Source organism: Aplysia californica, unplaced genomic scaffold, assembly GCF_000002075.1.
Source record: "Aplysia californica isolate F4 #8 unplaced genomic scaffold, AplCal3.0 scaffold01079, whole genome shotgun sequence".
NCBI lineage: Eukaryota > Metazoa > Mollusca > Gastropoda > Aplysiida > Aplysiidae > Aplysia > Aplysia californica.
Genome location: NW_004798349.1, coordinates 72,894 through 91,570, shown reverse-complemented (window position 1 = coordinate 91,570; position 18,677 = coordinate 72,894). Strand labels below are relative to the sequence as shown.

At 41.4% G+C, this 18,677-nt stretch overlaps 1 protein-coding gene across 1 annotated transcript in view; it reads right to left on the bottom strand.

Annotated features, from left to right (window-relative positions):
- LOC101848707 (rho guanine nucleotide exchange factor 10-like protein) overlaps positions 1-7,992 on the bottom strand; it is a gene marked incomplete in the record, with an annotated part of 72,194 nt that extends 64,202 nt beyond the window's left edge. The window contains 2 exon segments of the mRNA XM_035973250.1: positions 483-612; positions 7,715-7,992.
- Positions 7,993-18,677: the final 10,685 nt, after the last annotated feature.

The window sequence follows — 18,677 nt, the reverse complement described above, 5'->3', positions numbered from 1 at the left end:
GGGTAGGGGTAGGGGTAAGGGTAGGGGTAGGGGTAGGGTTAGGGTTAGGGGTAGGGGTAGGGTTAGGGGTAGGGTTAGGGTTAGGTCTAGGCCTCTTCTTTATTGTGTTTGATGGGGTGGTCGCTCGTTACGGAAGTCCTTCCCCAAAAAGGCAGAAGAAGTATTACTATTACTGGCACTTGCTTATGCGTCGCTTTGTAGGATGGTGTTCATAGCTGTAACATAGAATCTTCTATACATATATATTCTATATGGACTCTAGATCTAGATTAGATCTCTAGATCTAGATCTAGATTCTAGATCATCTAATAATCTAGAATCTAGATCTCAATCTAGCAATCCCTTCTGTTTCTTGTAAACAAACGGGAAGGCAATTTCCAAAGAGCCCCAAAATGTCCTACATTTGTTTCGACTTAAAGAGTAGAGGAAAAAACACTGCAGCCTAATATAAATCTAATCTAATATAAAAATATCACCCCTACCTTTTCGTCTCCTACGAGGTACGACCAGTGTGACCAAAGTGCCATTGTTTAGGGGGTCTGTCTCACTTCCTGTATCTAGCGGTAGTCGTCCGAGTTTTGAAGAGTAAAATATCGATCCATTCCTATTGGCCTAGTAGAGAGGTATATACAATAAACACACACGTAGATAAAACTTTTAAAAGTCCATTGCTTGGCCGTGAAGTTTTATGTATCCAAAGATTCTCCGCTACCAACTGTACCCAGTTGTATAGGCCTAGTGCGGTCAAAAATCATTGGTGCAACTTATCCTCAAATATCTCTACAGTGTAACAGCTGACTAATGTCGCCCTTATACTTTGTACATCAATTTGTCTACATTTATTCATATTATTTTTTCCACAACTGAGGCTAAATTTAAAAACGTTTCTTCCTAGATTCATTTTAGGCCTAGATCTATATATATAGGAAATACTATAAATTTCTGTCTGGCGGGAAATGGGATTACAGCACTAGACTTAAGGTTCTCTAAACGAAGCCTACTTATCGATTTTAAACCACCAAGGGACCTTTAACGTGCGCAACTTGCACACGAGCCCTCCGAGATTTTTCTCCCATGTCCGAGAAGACTAGGTGCATATCTTTGACCTACCAGAAGATCAGGGGTGCGGCTGAAAGACAGCAGTAATTAAGAAGGAGCCAAGGAGTTATAGCAGTAGAAACGCTGCAGAAAGAGCCTGGAGTCCAGGGGAGGGGGCAAAGGAGGTGAAGGGGTTGGGGGGGGGGGCAGAAAGAGGAGACGAAAGCAGACGACAGAACATTGCTAGAGAGCAGGAAATGAGGTGAAAGGAGACAATTTTTAGAGAAGAAAATGTTTCGGTCGCTATCCGGATTCAAACGCGGGACCTTTGAAAGAGAGGCCAACACCTTCACTTCAAGGCCACAAGAGCCCCGTTTTTTCTACGTGTTGGCTATTTGAGGATCAATAAGAGGTTGTAGGCCTAGGCCAAGGCATATTTAAACCTCTCTGTTGGAGAGATTTAAATAATTTATGAAGAAAAGTTTTTTGATCTAGCCCAAGGAGATTAAAAGTAATGGAGGATGCTCTGTCGGCGGCACCGCACGCCTGATAGGAGTAGGTAGGAGCCCTCTCTCGCGGCGGAACTGTGGTCTACCTGCGCTGCGCGAATCCCCGACTCACGCACTGAAATCTAGATATAAGAAAGAAGGTTTTATTCCGAGGTCCTTGAGATTAGGCAAGTCAATTAGTAAAAATGCCTTGCATATATGTGTGTTGTATTTAAGTGTAAGAACCGGTATGATGCTGCAGTGGACCGAAGTTTTCACAGTTAAGTTGTTTTCCTTTTAAAAAATTTGAATGAAAGTGTTTTTATGCCCCCAGCAACACAATTTAGATCATTAACATTCATAAGAGGCTGGCCCCGGCGCTTTATGCCAAGGCCAACCCAGGCTGAAAGGGATACAACATCCCAGCAGAAAGACCGAGATACTCAATTTTTTTAGAAGTATTCTTATTCTTTTATTTATTTATATATATATATATATATATATATATATATATATATATATATATATATATATATATATATATAATAAAAATTATTATGTATGTGTATGTATATACATATTATACATTTATATTGTTTTCCATTGTGTGTGCAAATTAGATGCTACTGTTGTCTAAATGTAGATATGTGGAGGCTCCATTAGAATATGAAATCAATACTCAACAACAATAATGATGAATATTTTCTATGTTAAAGAAACACCAAACCATATCAGATGAGGGGAGAGGGTTGGATGGGGTGGATAAGAGTTTGAGTCTTGTTAGATAGAACTATACTCGGTTTAATTCTATTGTTGCAGTCTTCACCCAAGATCCCACAATCATTAATTCCGGTTCACTTAAGATTCTGCTGTTAAAAAAAAACACCAAACAAAGCAACATCAAATTTTAATACACAAGAGTCATCACTGAGATAAATTATCCCCCCCCCCCCCCCCCCCCCCCGGAGTGTAATAAGGGACTAAAAACGCTGCTCTCCATATCATACTTTACTGAACAAAAAAAAAAAGAAGAAGATAACCTTCAAAGGTCATCTACGCTCATGCATGCGATCACACCTCAAAAGGTGCTGTTATCTCTTTTTAAAGAATATTTGAAATCATTGTGCCCTCTACTTTGTGAAAACCAGGAAACAAAATTATTGTAATCAATAATATTATTATTTATAGACCAAGACATACTGTTAGCAATCAGATAAAGCTGGCATCGACCCTCTGTTGTGTTCGCTATTCCTTGGGAGTGCTTATTTAGGCCACATATGGCCTAAATAAGGTAAGGGATGGGGGTTTAGCTTATTTAGGCCACAGTGGACTGTGGCCTAAATAAGGTAAGGGAGGGGGGTTTAGCTTATTTAGGCCACACATGCTCAAACTACCCTTTTCAGGCAACTGAGTTCGTTCCACTTTCATAATGGTGCACCTTTCTCATTTAGTACGGTTTTGTCTCAGTGTACAACTTATAAATCATAACCATAATGATATATTGTAAAGAACAAAGCACAATACGCAAAATTTTGCTCAATCCCAATGGTTTGAATGAGGGCCAGATTTTTCCTTCATGGAGGGGCAAAAGCTAGGCTACCATTTTGGCACACTTTGGTCAAGTGAAAAGGTCAAATCCTCCGAATGGACTTCCGGGTTAAATTTGGGGTATAAAAAGAGTGTACACTACGTGGCTGAGTCAAAGTTACACTATCTTTGCCTGAGTGACACTCTCTCGTACTGTCTCGTAGTAGTACTGGCTAGTAGGCCTAGTAGTAGTAGTAGCAAAGATCGTGTAGAGAATATTTGGTAGTAGATTCTATCTAGTAGGCAGTTTAGTGAACGTGCTGAGGGCGAATCGGCCTCGATAAGCCCTGTAGACTTTTGTGATCGACCACGAAGCCTCGTGTTTTGATGGGTCTAGATCTAAACAACTCAGTGTTATTCGCACTGCCACATCCGACAGGCCTAGATCTACATCTTTTTAAAAGGAAAAGAAAGATCATCAAAATGGTTGAATTCGCGTGAAAATCGATTCGGTAGAACTAGAACTATTAGAATTTGCTTCTGAAAACAAGGCAATTTTTATACGAAGGCCATTTTTATAACTCGATGAAATAAAAACTACTGGCTGTGTACCGTGTTATTCTGTATAAAAATAAATTATGAAACTTCAGGACGTATTATTATTTTCCAGCATCTTTTGACGCCTGAGCTGTAGAGGTTGAAGTTTTCACAACACTAATAGATCTAGTAAGAGGGTTAGGTAATAGGGCTTTCCGTAAAAAATGCATAGATCTACAAAAGCTGAACCACCGAATCGACCGGGCACCTCGCTCTCCTCTGCACACTGTGATAACGTGTTGCTGCGGTATCGCATTATTCAACTATTAATATGTGCGGCTATGGCAATTGGGATGTACTGACTGAAAAAAATTCAGTTTTGTTTTTATTTTACCATATATTTGACTTTAATAGTGCAGGCAATAGCAAAATCTAGATTCCCTGTCTAGAATCAGTAGTAGCAGGCCTATGCTAGAAGCAGCCAGAGAGCCTACAACTGCTAGATCTAGATCTAACTTATTATTGCTATGCCTTTGGGCTTTGGAATTGAAATAAAACGAATTGCACAGTTCTAGTTACTTTTAGATTCAGCAAGTAACTGTATTTCCAGAGTCAATAATAACAAATCTCAGCATAACAATCCCTTTTACTTGTATTAGAATAATTAGATCCAACTTTTTTTTCTAAAATCTGTTTTGCGCAAACTTAATATTTTCTCTACTTGTAGAGCACAGAATTTACATTGTAAGCCTCTGCTCAGTCTTTTAGTATACATAATAAAATACTCACACACAAGCACACACACACACATATATATATATATATATATATATATATATATATAGAGAGAGAGAGAGAGAGAGAGAGAGAGAGAGAGAGAGAGAGAGAGAGAGAGAGAGATCTATATAAAATCATTTTATGTTGTTTTCGGGATATTTTAAAACTCTTTTTTTCAACATGTCATAAAATCAAATTGTGCCATTTTCTTTGAAAAGAATAGCATTATCAGTGGACTTTTTAGACAGCGAGTCTCTTGATTCAATATTTTTTTTTTTATATGCTAATCAATGAAAATTGCAAATTGATAATAGTTTAGTCCTGTAGAGGATAGGTGGACTCTGGGGTCTGCAGAGCGAAATACTAGGTTTTAGGATGTGAACCCCGGAGTCACCATAGTGAAATAAGGTTTGGTTTAAGTAAGGATTGGTGGACCCCGGGGTCAACGTAGTGATAAATAAGCAGGTTTAAGGTGGACCCCGGGGTCTACCTAGCGAAATACTAGGTTTTAGGACAGGTGGACCCCGGGGTCACCGTAGTGAAACAAGTAAGGTTAATTTTAAAAGGATTGGTGGACCCCGAAGTCACCATAGCCGTAGAGGAATAAGAAGGTTTAATTAAGGATTGGTGGACCCCCGGGACACCTTGATTAAACCTACTTATTTTACTACGGTGACTGCAGGTTCCTCCTATTCTAAAAACGTAACTAGTATTTCGTTAGGTAGACCCTGGGGTCCACCTTAAACCTACTTATTTCAATACGTTGACTCCAGGGTCCACCAATCCTTAAAATTAAACCTAAATCTACATGTACTTATTTCACTACATTGACCCCAGGGTCCACCAATTCTTAATTAAACCTAGATCTACTGATTTCACTAGGTTGACCCCGGGGTCCACCAATCCTTAATTAAACCTATTTCTACTTATAATTTCACTACGTTGACCACGGGCTCCGCCAGTCCCACTATAAAATAAACTGAGATCTACTTATTTCACTATGTTGACCCCGGGGTCCACCGATCCTTAGTTAAACCTAGATCTACTACTTATTTCACTACGCTGACTCTGGGGTTCACATCTTAAAACCTAGCATTTTGTTAGGTAGACCCCGGGGTCCACCTATCCTTTTGGCTAGATAGACCCCGTAGTCCGCCTATCCACTTTTTTGATAATAACGGAAAACAATACATGCCAGTTGTCATGAATAGTGAAGAAAAATGCGGGGAAAAAAAGACAATGAGGTAGACTATAATTTGTCCAAAAAATTGCAAGTGCAAGTGAAGATCATAAAATAATTTTGTTATTTTCTGGTCATCTTTCCCGGTTTATAAAAAAATTCCAGTGGGCCTACTACTAGATCTATGTCTCTGAAGAACATTTTGCTTGCCTTTATTAGCTTTTTTCATGTACATGAAAGCATAGATAGTTTCACACATACATATGCACAATACTTTGAATATAAGAAAGATAAGGTCATTGTTGTTTTGTTTTTTTACGGAATCCGTTTTACGTTGAGAAAAGCGGTAAAAACAAGTTTTAAAATTTTAAGAATGCCCATAATATTAGTATTAGGAATCCGAAATTACTGCCTAGTTGGCTTACTCTTTAATAACCATGAGCAGTTAAGAAAAAAAAGACAATGATATAGGATTTGTCTAAATATGACCATTAGCAATAAAGATGTTGCCCTTTTTGTCCAATTATCCTTGCAGGTAAAATCACCCTGCACTGCACCTCAATAAGCACAAAAGGAATATTTCTGTGACTTTGTATAAAAGGTGTGGCCTAAATAAGGTAAGGGAGGGGTTTTTAGCTTATTTAGGCCACAGGTGTGGCCTAAATAAGGTAAGGGAGGGGGGTTTAGCTTATTTAGGCCATATGTGGCCTAAATAAGGTCACCCCTATTCCTTACACATAAAGTTAGTTATGGCACACGCCTAGAATCATGCAATCATAATATCTTAAATTCAGTTTTAAAGTATATTTTTATCCATTTCTAATAATTAAATATTTGGGCATCTTGAAAGATTATCTTTATAATTTGGTATGTTTGATAATTTTATGTTACTTGGACAAGTTTTCTTCTTATTTTACACATCTTTCTGATTTTTTAACTAGATTATAACATAAAACTCTTAAAGAATTGAATAGTTCGTATCACACACAGAGTCTGTCTGTCTGTCTGTTATTTAATTTTTCCCATTCTCCTTCGTCCCTTCCCAAGGCCCGCCCCACCTCTTTCATCCCTGCTCCATCCCCTCTTCCTTGCGTGCATTCCCCCACCCCGCCCACCCCCACAACGTGGCCCAGCCCGATAAGATTCTATAAAAAGAACCGCCACAGTTCGTGATTTAGCCCACACTCGGCGGCCATATTTGATCCCCACCGCGGCGTGCTGCTCGTGGCGCCGCGAAGAGAGAGAGGAGGCTCCATTAGTTCTAAACTCCTTGATCTAGCCTCAATAACTTTGTGTCCGATGTTAAACAACGCTCTTTGTGTGTGCGCACAGGATCGATACAGTCAGTGCTTCACAATACATCCCAGCCAACAGTCAGTTGCTCATTTTGAGGCAATAACAAATTTGTATGGTTACGAGTTACAGTGAAGATGTTTAGTTCATGTTCCCTGTACGTTATGTTGTGTACCCCACATTATTTCATGTTATTTGTTATGTTCCTGTATCATTCATTGTCATGTTATTTGTTATGTACCTGAATCATTCATTGTCAGGTTATTTGTTATGTTCCTGTATCATTCATTGTCAGGTTATTTGTTATGTACCTGTATCATTCATTGTCATGTTATTTGTTATGTACCTGTATCATTCATTGTCATGTTATTTATTATGTAGCCTACCTGTATCATTCATTGTCCCTTTTAGTCCGTGTTCACAGATGAAATCATCATCTACCGTTTATAATAAATGAACTACACAAAAAAGTCTTCTTCAGAACTGATAGGCCTAGCCTAGCCTATATTAAATAATGAACCCAGTTTTAACCCCCATATACTCTCTGAAGACCTAGCCTTTGCATCTCTAGTAGAAGAAGAGTGTAAACAACATGACATAAAAGCAATCCATTTTGATATGAAATTGTCATTTTTCTTAACAAACTCAATTACTCATTTTGTCTCCTCCAACCCCTCCCCCACCCCGCCCGGGGGAAAAAAACAAGAAGCCTGCATCAAATTAATTATTATATCTCTGCTCATTTGTAGCCCACATTAAAGAGCATTTCCCGCAATCGGTCAACAGGTGCGGTTATTGTGTATATATATGTATCGTGTATGTATGATTAAATAACAGCAAACAAAAAGAAAACTTCCAATAAAACTTGACTGACCTTCAAATTCTATGAAGACCTAGGTGTTGCGAGTGACAGATTCGACTGACAGCGCTGTTTCTAATCCTCTCAAAAATTGCGACAAAGCGAGCTGAGTGGCCTGCACAGCCAGTGAGTTTTATTTTACGTGGGTGACGTCACAGCTGCGACCTCTAATACTATTATAACCTCTTTGGTAGGACCAAAGATTGTACACAGAGCAAGATACATGCAGTTCACTCGGCCAAAAAAGTGTTTGCGGAAGTCCGCGCATTGGTTCAGGTGTCGCTTTGAAAGCTCTCTTTCGTTTCTCCAGAAGAAGAATAGGAATAGCACTCCTTGCGCATCAGCTGTTCCGGTTCGCTCAGTGCGCATTTTTGGGTTTATTTTAGGCCTACATGTTCAACACGTTTTTCCTTCTTTGCACACAACTGAGTAGCCGGAGTAAGCTAAGTATTACCGAGAACACAAACGTATGGAAACAGAATGAACCCCAAATGGATGAGGTCTCTTCTGAGACCAGTTTCGTAGTACCATGGCTCAGAATCGACCTATTCCAAACCCTCTCCCGGAGTCAGAACACGTTAACGAACTAGATTTTCAAGGTAAACATAGAGGTCTAATCGAACACTTTGTACTGGAAAGAAATAGAATCTGATATAATCAAAATTTGCTGGAAAGGCTCGCTACAGTTCGACAACACCAAAACTAAACACAACCATAAAGATAAAACAGCTTGAGCGACCATAGATCTAGTATCCCAACAAACCATGATTTGTATCGTGGAGCACTTTGAGCTGGGTATGGGGCCAAACTACATGTAGTTAGAAATCAAATTCCAGCCTGATACTGATATATATGGAAGCACCTGATCAGTTTACTTTTGTATCGTCCACGTCACGTCCATGCTCTTGTTTCTCTCGGTCTCGTCCCTGTAAAATAACGAACGGTCTTCAACACTTTTTTGTTTCTCAGATTCTGCAAAAGCTGCTTGGACTAAAGCTCAACTCTGTGTGTGGTTGGCGGGTGCTCTGGTATGGTTTGCTTCTTCTTTCCTATCAAACTATTCAAACATAGACCTCTAATCTTCGGCACTTGTAAAACTGACCTACCGTACATCCCCCATCTGGTCATGAAACAATTGATCAGTACGTTTGCTAACAAAGCATTCTGAACCAAAGTCAATGTCCGGACTTCAACTTCAGCACAGTGCTCAATTGTGCACGGACGTGCATCGCTATCCTCGGCAATCTCGGGAACGATAATAAGTAGGCCGGTGCTACTCGCCCGATCTAGGGTGGCTAGCGTCAGGCTAGTGTCAGGCTACTCGCTCGATCGAGGGTGTCTAGCGTCAGGTTAGTTGACCGAATTCGGTCGAGTAGCCTGACGCTACGGGCCCGTGGGGATTTCTGCGACCTCGGGTGGCTAGCATTTTCTGCCCACCCGGAGCCGGTCACCTAGATCTAGTCTTTGTCTTATACGGGGTGCCTAGACGGTCATATAATCAGGCCACCTGCGCGCTACTGACCTAGATTCTTTCTGGGCTGACACACCCGTGTAGTAAGCCCACAACCTTGTAGATCATTAGTAGTGATAAGCCTACGCAGGGTGCGGCGGTCAGTTTGAATTGTTGTTTTCTCATGCTTTGACACTGGATTATTTCTGCCTAATGCAGTTTGCTTTTCAAGTCATCTGGATTATGTGAATATTTTCTACATCATTGTGTGTGTTGAGGAACAGAAGTGGTGACTAATTAATTAATTAATTAAGATTGACCAACAGTCTTGAGATCGCAAATTTGAAGTGCTGTTTGGCTTCACTGTAGGCCTACTGTTCATTTTCAGATTCTTCATCGCCATCGTACTCAGTGAATGCCTGGATTCTTTTAGCTGAGGCCTAATGCAGTTTTTTTTTCAAATCATCTGGATTGTGTGAATATCAAATATCTCTTCCATCAGTGTACGTGCTTAGATTAAACCTATAGTGACCGTGCATGTTTAATTCATATCTGTCTAAATCCATTCTAAAATCCATGTCTACACAGTGGAGGCCCCCCCCCCCCCCCCCCCACTCTTCACTGACTTAGAGCCTCTCTATGCAAACAACCACTAAAAACGAACTCCCCATCCTATCCCTAGATCTGCTTTTAGATTTAGATTAGTTTGTAACACAAACAGTAGACTAAAAGGACCATGTAGATATAAATCTATATTTATCTAGACTCTGAGCGTCTAGGGGCCCACCCCTGTTAGGTAGGGAAAAGTATACGGATCATAATTATGGGGGAGCTCCTTTGTGTTTTTCCCGACCTGCTTTGTATATTAATATCTGCTGTTCTTTCACAGTGCTTACATGCTTCTCTTCTATGCCTATTTATTGCTTTCATCATGTGTGGTTATGACTCTGTTGGACTGTGACTGACACCTTCAAAATAAACTGAAGGAATAAGAACAACAATGGGAAGAAAATGCTCAGTTGGTGGATGCAAAACTGGCTATGACAGTCAGAAAGGTGCAGAAAAAGTGACCTTGTATGGATTTCCTTCGGATGAAACAGAATGTCGGGCATGAACTGCTAGCTTACCAAACATTTTATCCTATGAAAAGGTGTCAAAACATATCAGTGTGTGCCCTCCATTTCCGTAAAACTCTAACTCAACTCAAGTCAACTTTCTGTCTTTCCATCGCTTTTGTCTGTCTAGAATAATTTTTTACATGTCCGTTAGTTTGAACACAAACACAGGGAAGCTAAACCATTGAGAGAGAGAGAGAGAGAGAGAGAGAGAGAGAGAGAGAGAGAGAAAGAGAGAGAGGGGGAGAGAGAGAGAGAGAGAGGGGGGGGGGAGGGAGAGATTGAGAGGGAGAGAGAGAGGGGAGGGAGAGATTGAAAGGGAGAGAGAGAGAGAGAGAGAGAGAGAGAGAGGGAGAGAGAGAGAGAGGGGGGGAGGGAGAAAGAGACCGCCTAGCCGTAGTAATCATTATTATCATTACGAAGGTCACTGCTTGCTGTGGGCCGAAGCCTGAGCGGCCGGTGTGTCAGCCCACAAGCAAGGTGTGTAGTTCTTGGGCTGCGCTGCCTGATTTATGATCGCCTAGCGGGGTGCCCACTACGGCTGGATCGGGCCGATCGCCCGACTCGATCGCATGAAACTGAAAACAAACAATTTTGTTTTTGAGGCGACCGAGTCGGGCGATCCCATCCATAGTGCGCACCCTAGACGATGATCGCCTAGTGCGCACCCATATTAGGTAGCGTATACACGGCCTAGCGGCCTTCCGAGCGACATAAAGCTATTGAGAGCACCTAGCATACCTCTGTGATTGGCCCAAAATAGATCATAGATGATGTTTTTCCGCCATCTATTTTTGTCGTTGTCTGGTTTCCCTCGCGAATTGACTACATTATTGTAGATTCCCTAGATTTATCACCCTTTATTACTTATTTAATTATTATCATTCATCGGAATACCGGTGACAAAGTCACTAACAATAGAAATGCAGCATCCATACTATACTTCACATTTAAGAATACATCAACCCTTGGAGTAACTATATAGGGAAAGGCCTAGGCGATCATAAATCAGGCAGCGCAGCCCAAGAACTACACACCTTGCTTGTGGGCTGGCACACCGGCCGCTCAGGCTTCGGCCCACAGCAAGCAGTGACCTTCGTAATGATAATATAATGATTACAACGGCCACGGCTAGGCGGTCTCTTTCTCCCTCTCCCCTTCTCTCTCTCTCTCTCTCAATCTCTCCCTCCTCTCTCTCCCCCTCTCAATCTATCTATCTCTCTCTCTCTCCCCCTCTCAATCTCTCTCTCTCCCCTCTCTCTCTCTTAGTCTCTCTCTCTTAGTCTCTCTCTCTCTCTCTCTCTCTCTCAATCTCTCCCTCCTCTCTCTCCCCCTCTCAATCTATCTATCTCTCTCTCTCTCCCCCTCTCTCTCTCTCCCCCTCTCAATCTCTCTCTCTCTTAGTCTCTCTCTCTCTCTCTCTCTCTCTCTCTCTCTCTCTCTCTCTCTCTCTCAATGGTTTAGGTTCCCTGTGTTTGTGTTCCAACTAATGGACATGTAAAAAAAAAAATTCTAGACAGACAAAAACGATGGAAAGACAGAAAGTTGAGTTGAGTTAGAGTTTTACGGAAATGGAGGGCACACGCTGATATGTTTTTTGATCTTGACACCTTTTCCTAGGATAAAATGTTTGGTAAGCTAGCAATCCATGCCCAACATTCTGTTTCATCCGAAGGAAATCCATACAAGGTCACCTTTTCTGCACCTTTCTGACTGTCATAGCCAGTTTTGCATCCACCAACTGAGCATTTTCTTCCCATTGTTGTTCTTATTCCTTCAGTTTATTTTGAAGGTGTCAGTCATAGTCCAACAGAGTCATAACCACACATGATGAAAGCAATAAATAGGCCTAGAAGAGAAGCATGTAAGCACTGTGAAAGAACAGCAGATATTAATATATATATATACAATGCAGGCCGGGAAAAACACAAAGGAGCTCCCCCATAATTATTATCCGTATACTTTTCCCTACCTAACAAGGGTGGACCCCTAGACGCTCAGAGTCTAGATATATAGATTTATATCTACATGGTCCTTTTAGCATATTGTTTGTGTTACAAACTAATCTAAATCTAAAAGTAGATCTAGGGATAGGATGGAGAGTTAGTTTTTATTGGTTGTATGCATAGAGAGGCTCTAAGTCAGTGAAGACTGTGCGGATCAGGAGGGGGGCCTCCACTGTGTAGACATGGATTTTAGACAGATATGAATTAAACTTTCACGGTCAAAACTTCACTATATAGGTTTAAGCTAAACACGTACACTGATGGAAGAGATATTTGATATTCACACAATCCAGATGAAAAAAGCATTGAGTACTGTGGTGATGAAGAATCTGAAAATGAACAGTAGGCCTACAGTGCAGCCAAACAGCACTTCAAATTTGCGATCTCAAAACTGTTGGTCAATTTTAATTAATTAATTAATTAGTCACCACTTCTGTTCCTCAACACACACAATGATGTAGAAAATATTCACATAATCCAGATGACTTGAAAAGCAAACTGCATTAGGCAGAAATAATCCAATGTCAAAGCATGAGCAAACAACAATTCAAACTGACCGCCGCACCCTGCGTGGGCTTATCACTACTAATGATCTACACGGGTGTGTCAGCCCACAAGGAATCTAGGTCAGTAGCGCGCAGGTGGCCTGATTATATGACCGTCTAGGGAGAGGCCCTAACGTTGCGTCGCCCGCTCAATAGTTCCAACCAAGTTGAAGCTGAAAGGGCGGAGCTTATCGAGCCTGCCGCCATCTTTGTAAGTCCAAAACAATGCAGCGTACGCAGCGTAATCTCCTTTCAAAACAAGCTGCTCGGACTCCATTGTCTCTCAAAATTTCTTTGTCAATGTTAATTACAGTATTATGAGCACTCACGTACAGTTGTAATGAAATAAGGATGTTAACAAATCTTACTTGCATCAAATTACCAGCTCATTTAGTCGAATATTTACAGTAATACGTGTACTATGTATACACATTGTGATGGTAAGATATTCTGTTTTACATGTTTTAGAGACGAAATTGGTATAATAAAGATCAAAACAAAATTATAAACGGGATGATAACATTTTCTGAGTTTTTGGTAGTCGAACTTCATTATTTTTACAAAAACGAAGACTTCTTAATAGTAACAATATAATAAGGACAGTAAGAAATCTTACTTACATCAAATTACCATCTCACTCAGTCGAACATGTGGTAATACATGTACTATGTATACACATTGTGACGGTAAGATAATTTTTTTACTTGTTTCAGAGAAGAAATTGGGATAATAAGGATCAAAACAAAAATATAAACGGCTAAATCAGAAGGCACTTCGTCATCAAGTTCAGTGCCATTGCTGGAGACTGATATTTCTAAAAACATTTTTCGTAGGTCTAATAAGTGTTTTACGGCACTCGCAACTGCATAAGTCATATATGAGTGCGAGGACACATTAAACATTTTAAGTTGGTAGAAAATTTTGAATTTTGCCTGGGTGGCGACCGAAGCCTACTCTTATCGATTTTAGACCACCAAGGGACCTTTAATTTGCGCAACTTGCATACGCGACCTCCGAGATTTTTTCGCCCTTGTCCGAGAAGGCTAGGGGTAGATCTTTCCTACCAGAAGATCAGGGGTGTGGCTGAAAGACAGAGGTAAGAAGGAGCCAAGGAGTAGCAGTAGAAAGGCTGCAGAAAGAGCCCGGAGCCCTGAGGAGGTAGGGGCAGAAAGTGGAGATGAAAGCAGACGAAAGAGAAAGTAGAATTTTAGAGAACAAAATGTTTCCGTCACTACTCGGATTCGAACCCAGGACCTTTGAATGAGAGGCCCACCGGACCCGAACGCTACGCAAACTGCCATTCGGTCGACACTAAGTTTACAACTGAGAGAACTGAGCTGATCTCACAAACATGGCCGACCGTCGTCTGCAGCGGCTTCACGTTACGCGACTCGCGGCCTCTCCTAGATTAATAGTTCCTCCAAGACATCAACCTATCCGTGTCGTTTTGGGGCATTCTCATTTCTTCAATAGTTTGGAGTTTTCCGCACCGATTTTTCTGCAATCTGCCAATACGAATGGTTCACGTGAAAAGTGGCAACATTTTGAAATTGTTTCCCTCAGGTCTCTTAAACTTGGGAAAGTCTTTCCCATGAATATAATTCAGCTGCCATGTTGACCGATCTGACTCTTGACTTGGAGGACAAGGAGGAGTGACCGAGTGAGGGACTGAATCTTGACCGATTGATCAAGCGAATTTTAAAGGAGCATACGCAGAACTCCCCACGGGTCAGAACACGGAACATGAGCAGAAATCCCCAAGGGCCAGAACACGCAGGCCAGACGGGGAATCGACCGAATTCGTTCGCCCGGAACATGCGCAGAAATCCTAGATCGTGCGAGTAGCCACTCCCTAATAAGTATACATGATGCAATAATTCAATACTCTCTGATAACATTATATATATATATATTGGCAAGTAAGTGTTTATGAAATACTCTCCTGACAACATAATATGTATTGGCAAGCAAGTGTTTAAGAAACTGGCGACGTTGCAGCATGGCGCATGTCATAGCCACTTGGTGGAGGAATTGGACACACAGTTGACAACTTGACAAGCAACAGGCCTCTTGTCACGCAACTGGGTCCTACAAATGTAGAAAAAAAGATATAGATCTATATATACGAATATATTGGGTGTCGCATTCAACGAGGTCACATTCAGCGAGAAGTCGGCTCCAACGAGGCAATCCTTAATCCCCCATTTTGTCCTCTATATCTCTTTGTAAATGTACGTCGGCTCCAACGAGGTTGCAAACAGACCGAAGTCGCTTTCAACGAGGTCGCGATAACCAAACAAAAGCAATTAACGGCCCTAAAAGCGAAGAATTGTTCTCCTTTCTCTCCTTCTCGCGCGAAGCACAAGGCCCATCCTCCATTCCTAACACAGTGTATTGCTAGATCTAGTGTGCCTCCTAATATGGGCCCCAAAGCCAAGAGGATGGGCGAGGGTTAGCTTACGGTAGGGATGGGAGGGGGTGGGTGAGAACGCGATATGCGGGCTGTGTGAAACTGGATGAACTCTGGACGGGTAGGTCTAGATCGAGACCTTCATCTTTAAAACAAAAAATCCAAGCTCCCGCCTTTACTTTATGTAGATCAAGGCCTATGTGTGAGAGGGTATGTTTCCACACGAGAACTGTTCTGGAAAAACACATTTTAAAATGCAGAAATAACGGTCAGAACACAGCTCAAACACGCGAACACTGATGCTGTTGGAGATTTTCGTCATCAGGGGAAACAACTGTTTTAATGACTGGTATTGGTACATCGTGTAATAATATAACAACTGGTCTCCTTTCTTTACTTTCGCCTCAGTCACGTTCAACGAGAGGTCGGATCCAACGAGGACAACAAGCCGGTCCCGGCAACCTCATTGAATGCGACACCCACTGTTTTATATATATATATATATATAATATTTTATCTATTTGTGGTGGCCGAATGTTGCTATTCAAAAGGCTTTTTAATGGCTGCATCGATCGGCATGCGGTTTTCGCCAAAAGATTCTTTAAAATATTCTCCAGATCATGACACCCTTCGGGGTTTTTTGTGTGTTTTTTTTAAAGTTTTGAGTTTGAGACAGTTTTGCTGCAAAAAGCTAAATTTCTTTATTTCGCCAATCGCTTTTGCAGGCCGACGCTTCTGTCCCTGTAATTTTAGAAAATCCGCCAGGTTTGTTTATTTCAAGTCGTACTTCCGTTCGATACCATCGCGCATTGTCGCGCAATACTGAGCACTGTTTTAAGAGTGCAAATATAGATATATATATATAGCCTCATGTTTTCTTTTTTTACTTGGTGCTAAATTCGACTGTGATCCTTTCGTTTGATGCCCTTTAAATAACTTTGGTTTAGAATCATTTAAAAGGGTGCACAGTTATAGTAAGAGGTCTGAAGTCACTGTTAGTTTCATTTTCAGTTTTTCATTAGTTTCGTTTAGATCTAATCTTGGGAAAGTCCGTCTTCTAAGACGCCATTGTAAACAAGTGAGGCTTTCCTTCACAAAGAGTGCGTGCTGATCCCACAATGACTTGACGATCGATTCTTTTGAGTCCGTTCATCGAACGGGAAACCCAGCTAGTAATATGTGTGTGTGTGTGTGTGTGTGTGTGTGTGTGTGTGTGTGTGTGTGTGTGTGTGTGTGTACAAGTAATAGAAGTATTAGAAGAGGGTCCATCGAGACATTTTCTGTCTTAGACAGGGGGATTTGGGGAGGGGGGGGGTCAAAGGCCCAGCCGGTGGGGTCAAGGATCGCTTGTTTGATCAGCAAGCAGTGGTCCAAACTTCACACCTCTCAATTGCTATCCTGTCTGATCGGCAAGCAGTGGTCCAAACTTCACACCTCTCAATTGCTATCCTGTCTGATCGGCAAGCAGTGGTCAAAACTTCACACCTCTCAATTGCTATCCTGTCTGATCGGCAAGCAGTGGTCAAAACTTCACACCTCTCAATTGCTATTCTGTCTGATAATGACATGCGTCAGTTTTAGCCTACTTATCCAATTACCACCAGTGCTTGCCTTTCATTGGACCTATTAAAAACAGAAACGTTTGAACATCTCCTTAGCTTCCACCCTTAGCCCCACCCACCAATGCCACTCCTAACTACCATCATGTAACAACGATTCAAGGAACTCTTTTCTCGGCTGGCCGTGCGATCAGGGCGGCAGGCATTGGTCAATCTAATTTCACACCTCAGGCTTCTGGCTACTCAGGAAAGTTTCGGTAGTTGCTCGCTACTCGAGCACTCAAACGGACAGTCGTGAGATTTCACACCCACACTCCACTGACCATCTGCATCGCTCAGGGCTCACATGATGGGGTAACATCTACCCCCCTAATGGCACCCCTACTCCCAAGGAGATTAAAAGTAGTTCTAAGCTCCTTGCCTACTCCCCTTTCTCGTCCATGGCGTTAAGTTTATAGCCGACGGAACTCTAAACTTGCGAGTTTTGTTTCAAATCAGGACTGAGCGGGCAAAGCATTTTCCGTCTTAGACTTAAGACTTAGACAGGGGAAACCCTCGGAAGGAAGCGGATTTTTCTTTCCGTTTCCGCGTTGGACAGGTTTCCGTTTTCTACAGGTAAATAAAGAGGAATATATCAAGGGGGGAGCGGGGAGAATCCGTTAAGACAGGTTTCCGTTTTATACAGGTTTCCATTAAGGCAGGTTCCACTGTATTACTATTATTTATTACTATTATTATTATTATAATCTCAAAAAGATAGAGAGAGATAGAAGGATAGAGAAAGAAAGAAAGAAAAAGACAGAGAGAAAGAGAAAGACCTAGATCTAATAGAATAAAATTGTACACAAACTCAAAACTGAGACCACCAAATAAAAGACAGACTTTAGACTTAAAATAGTCAAAACTTGATTCACCTTTGATAGACAAACACAATGTGTGTGTGTGTGTGTGTGTTCACATGTGTGTGTACAAGTGTGTGTGTACATGTGTGTGTACATGTGTGTGTGTGTGTATTATGATGTATCATGTGTGTGTGTGTACATGAGTGTGTGTGTGTACATGTGTGAGTATTATGATGTATCATGTGTGAGTGTGTGTACATGTGTGTGTGTGTGTGTTTACATGTGTGTGTGTGTATGTACATGTGTGTGTATTATGATGTATCATGAGTGTTTGTGTTTGTGTGCACATGTGTGTGTGTACATGTGTGTGTACATGTGTGTGTGTACATGTGTGTGCGCATGTGTGTACATGTGTGTGTATTATGATGTATCAAGTGTGTGTACATATGTGGGTATTATGATGTATCAAGTGTGTGTACATGTGTGTGTGTGTGTGTACATGTGCATGTGTGTATACATGTGCGTGTGTGTACATGTGTGTGTGTGTACATGTGCGTGTGTGTACATGTGTGTGTGTGTGTGTGTACATGTGCGTGTGTGTACATGTGTGTACATGTGCGTGTGTGTACATGTGCGTGTGTGTATATAATATGTGAGTGTGAGTGTACATGTGTGTGTACATGTGTGTGTGTGTGTGTGTGTGTACATGTGTGTATGTGTGTGTGTGTACATGTGTGTGTGTGTGTGTTTACATGTGTGTATGTGTGTGTGCATGTGTGTACATGTATGTGTACATGTGTGTGTGTGTGTACATGTGTGCATGTGTTTACATGTGTGTGTGTGTTTACATGTGTGTATGTGTGTACATGTATGTGTACATGTGAGTGAGTACATGTGTGTGTGTGTTTACATGTGTGTGTGTGTGTGTGCATGTGTGTACATGTATGTGTACATGTGAGTGAGTACATGTGTGTGTGTGTTTACATGTGTGTGTGTGTGTGTGCATGTGTGTACATGTATGTGTACATGTGAGTGAGTACATGTGTGTGTT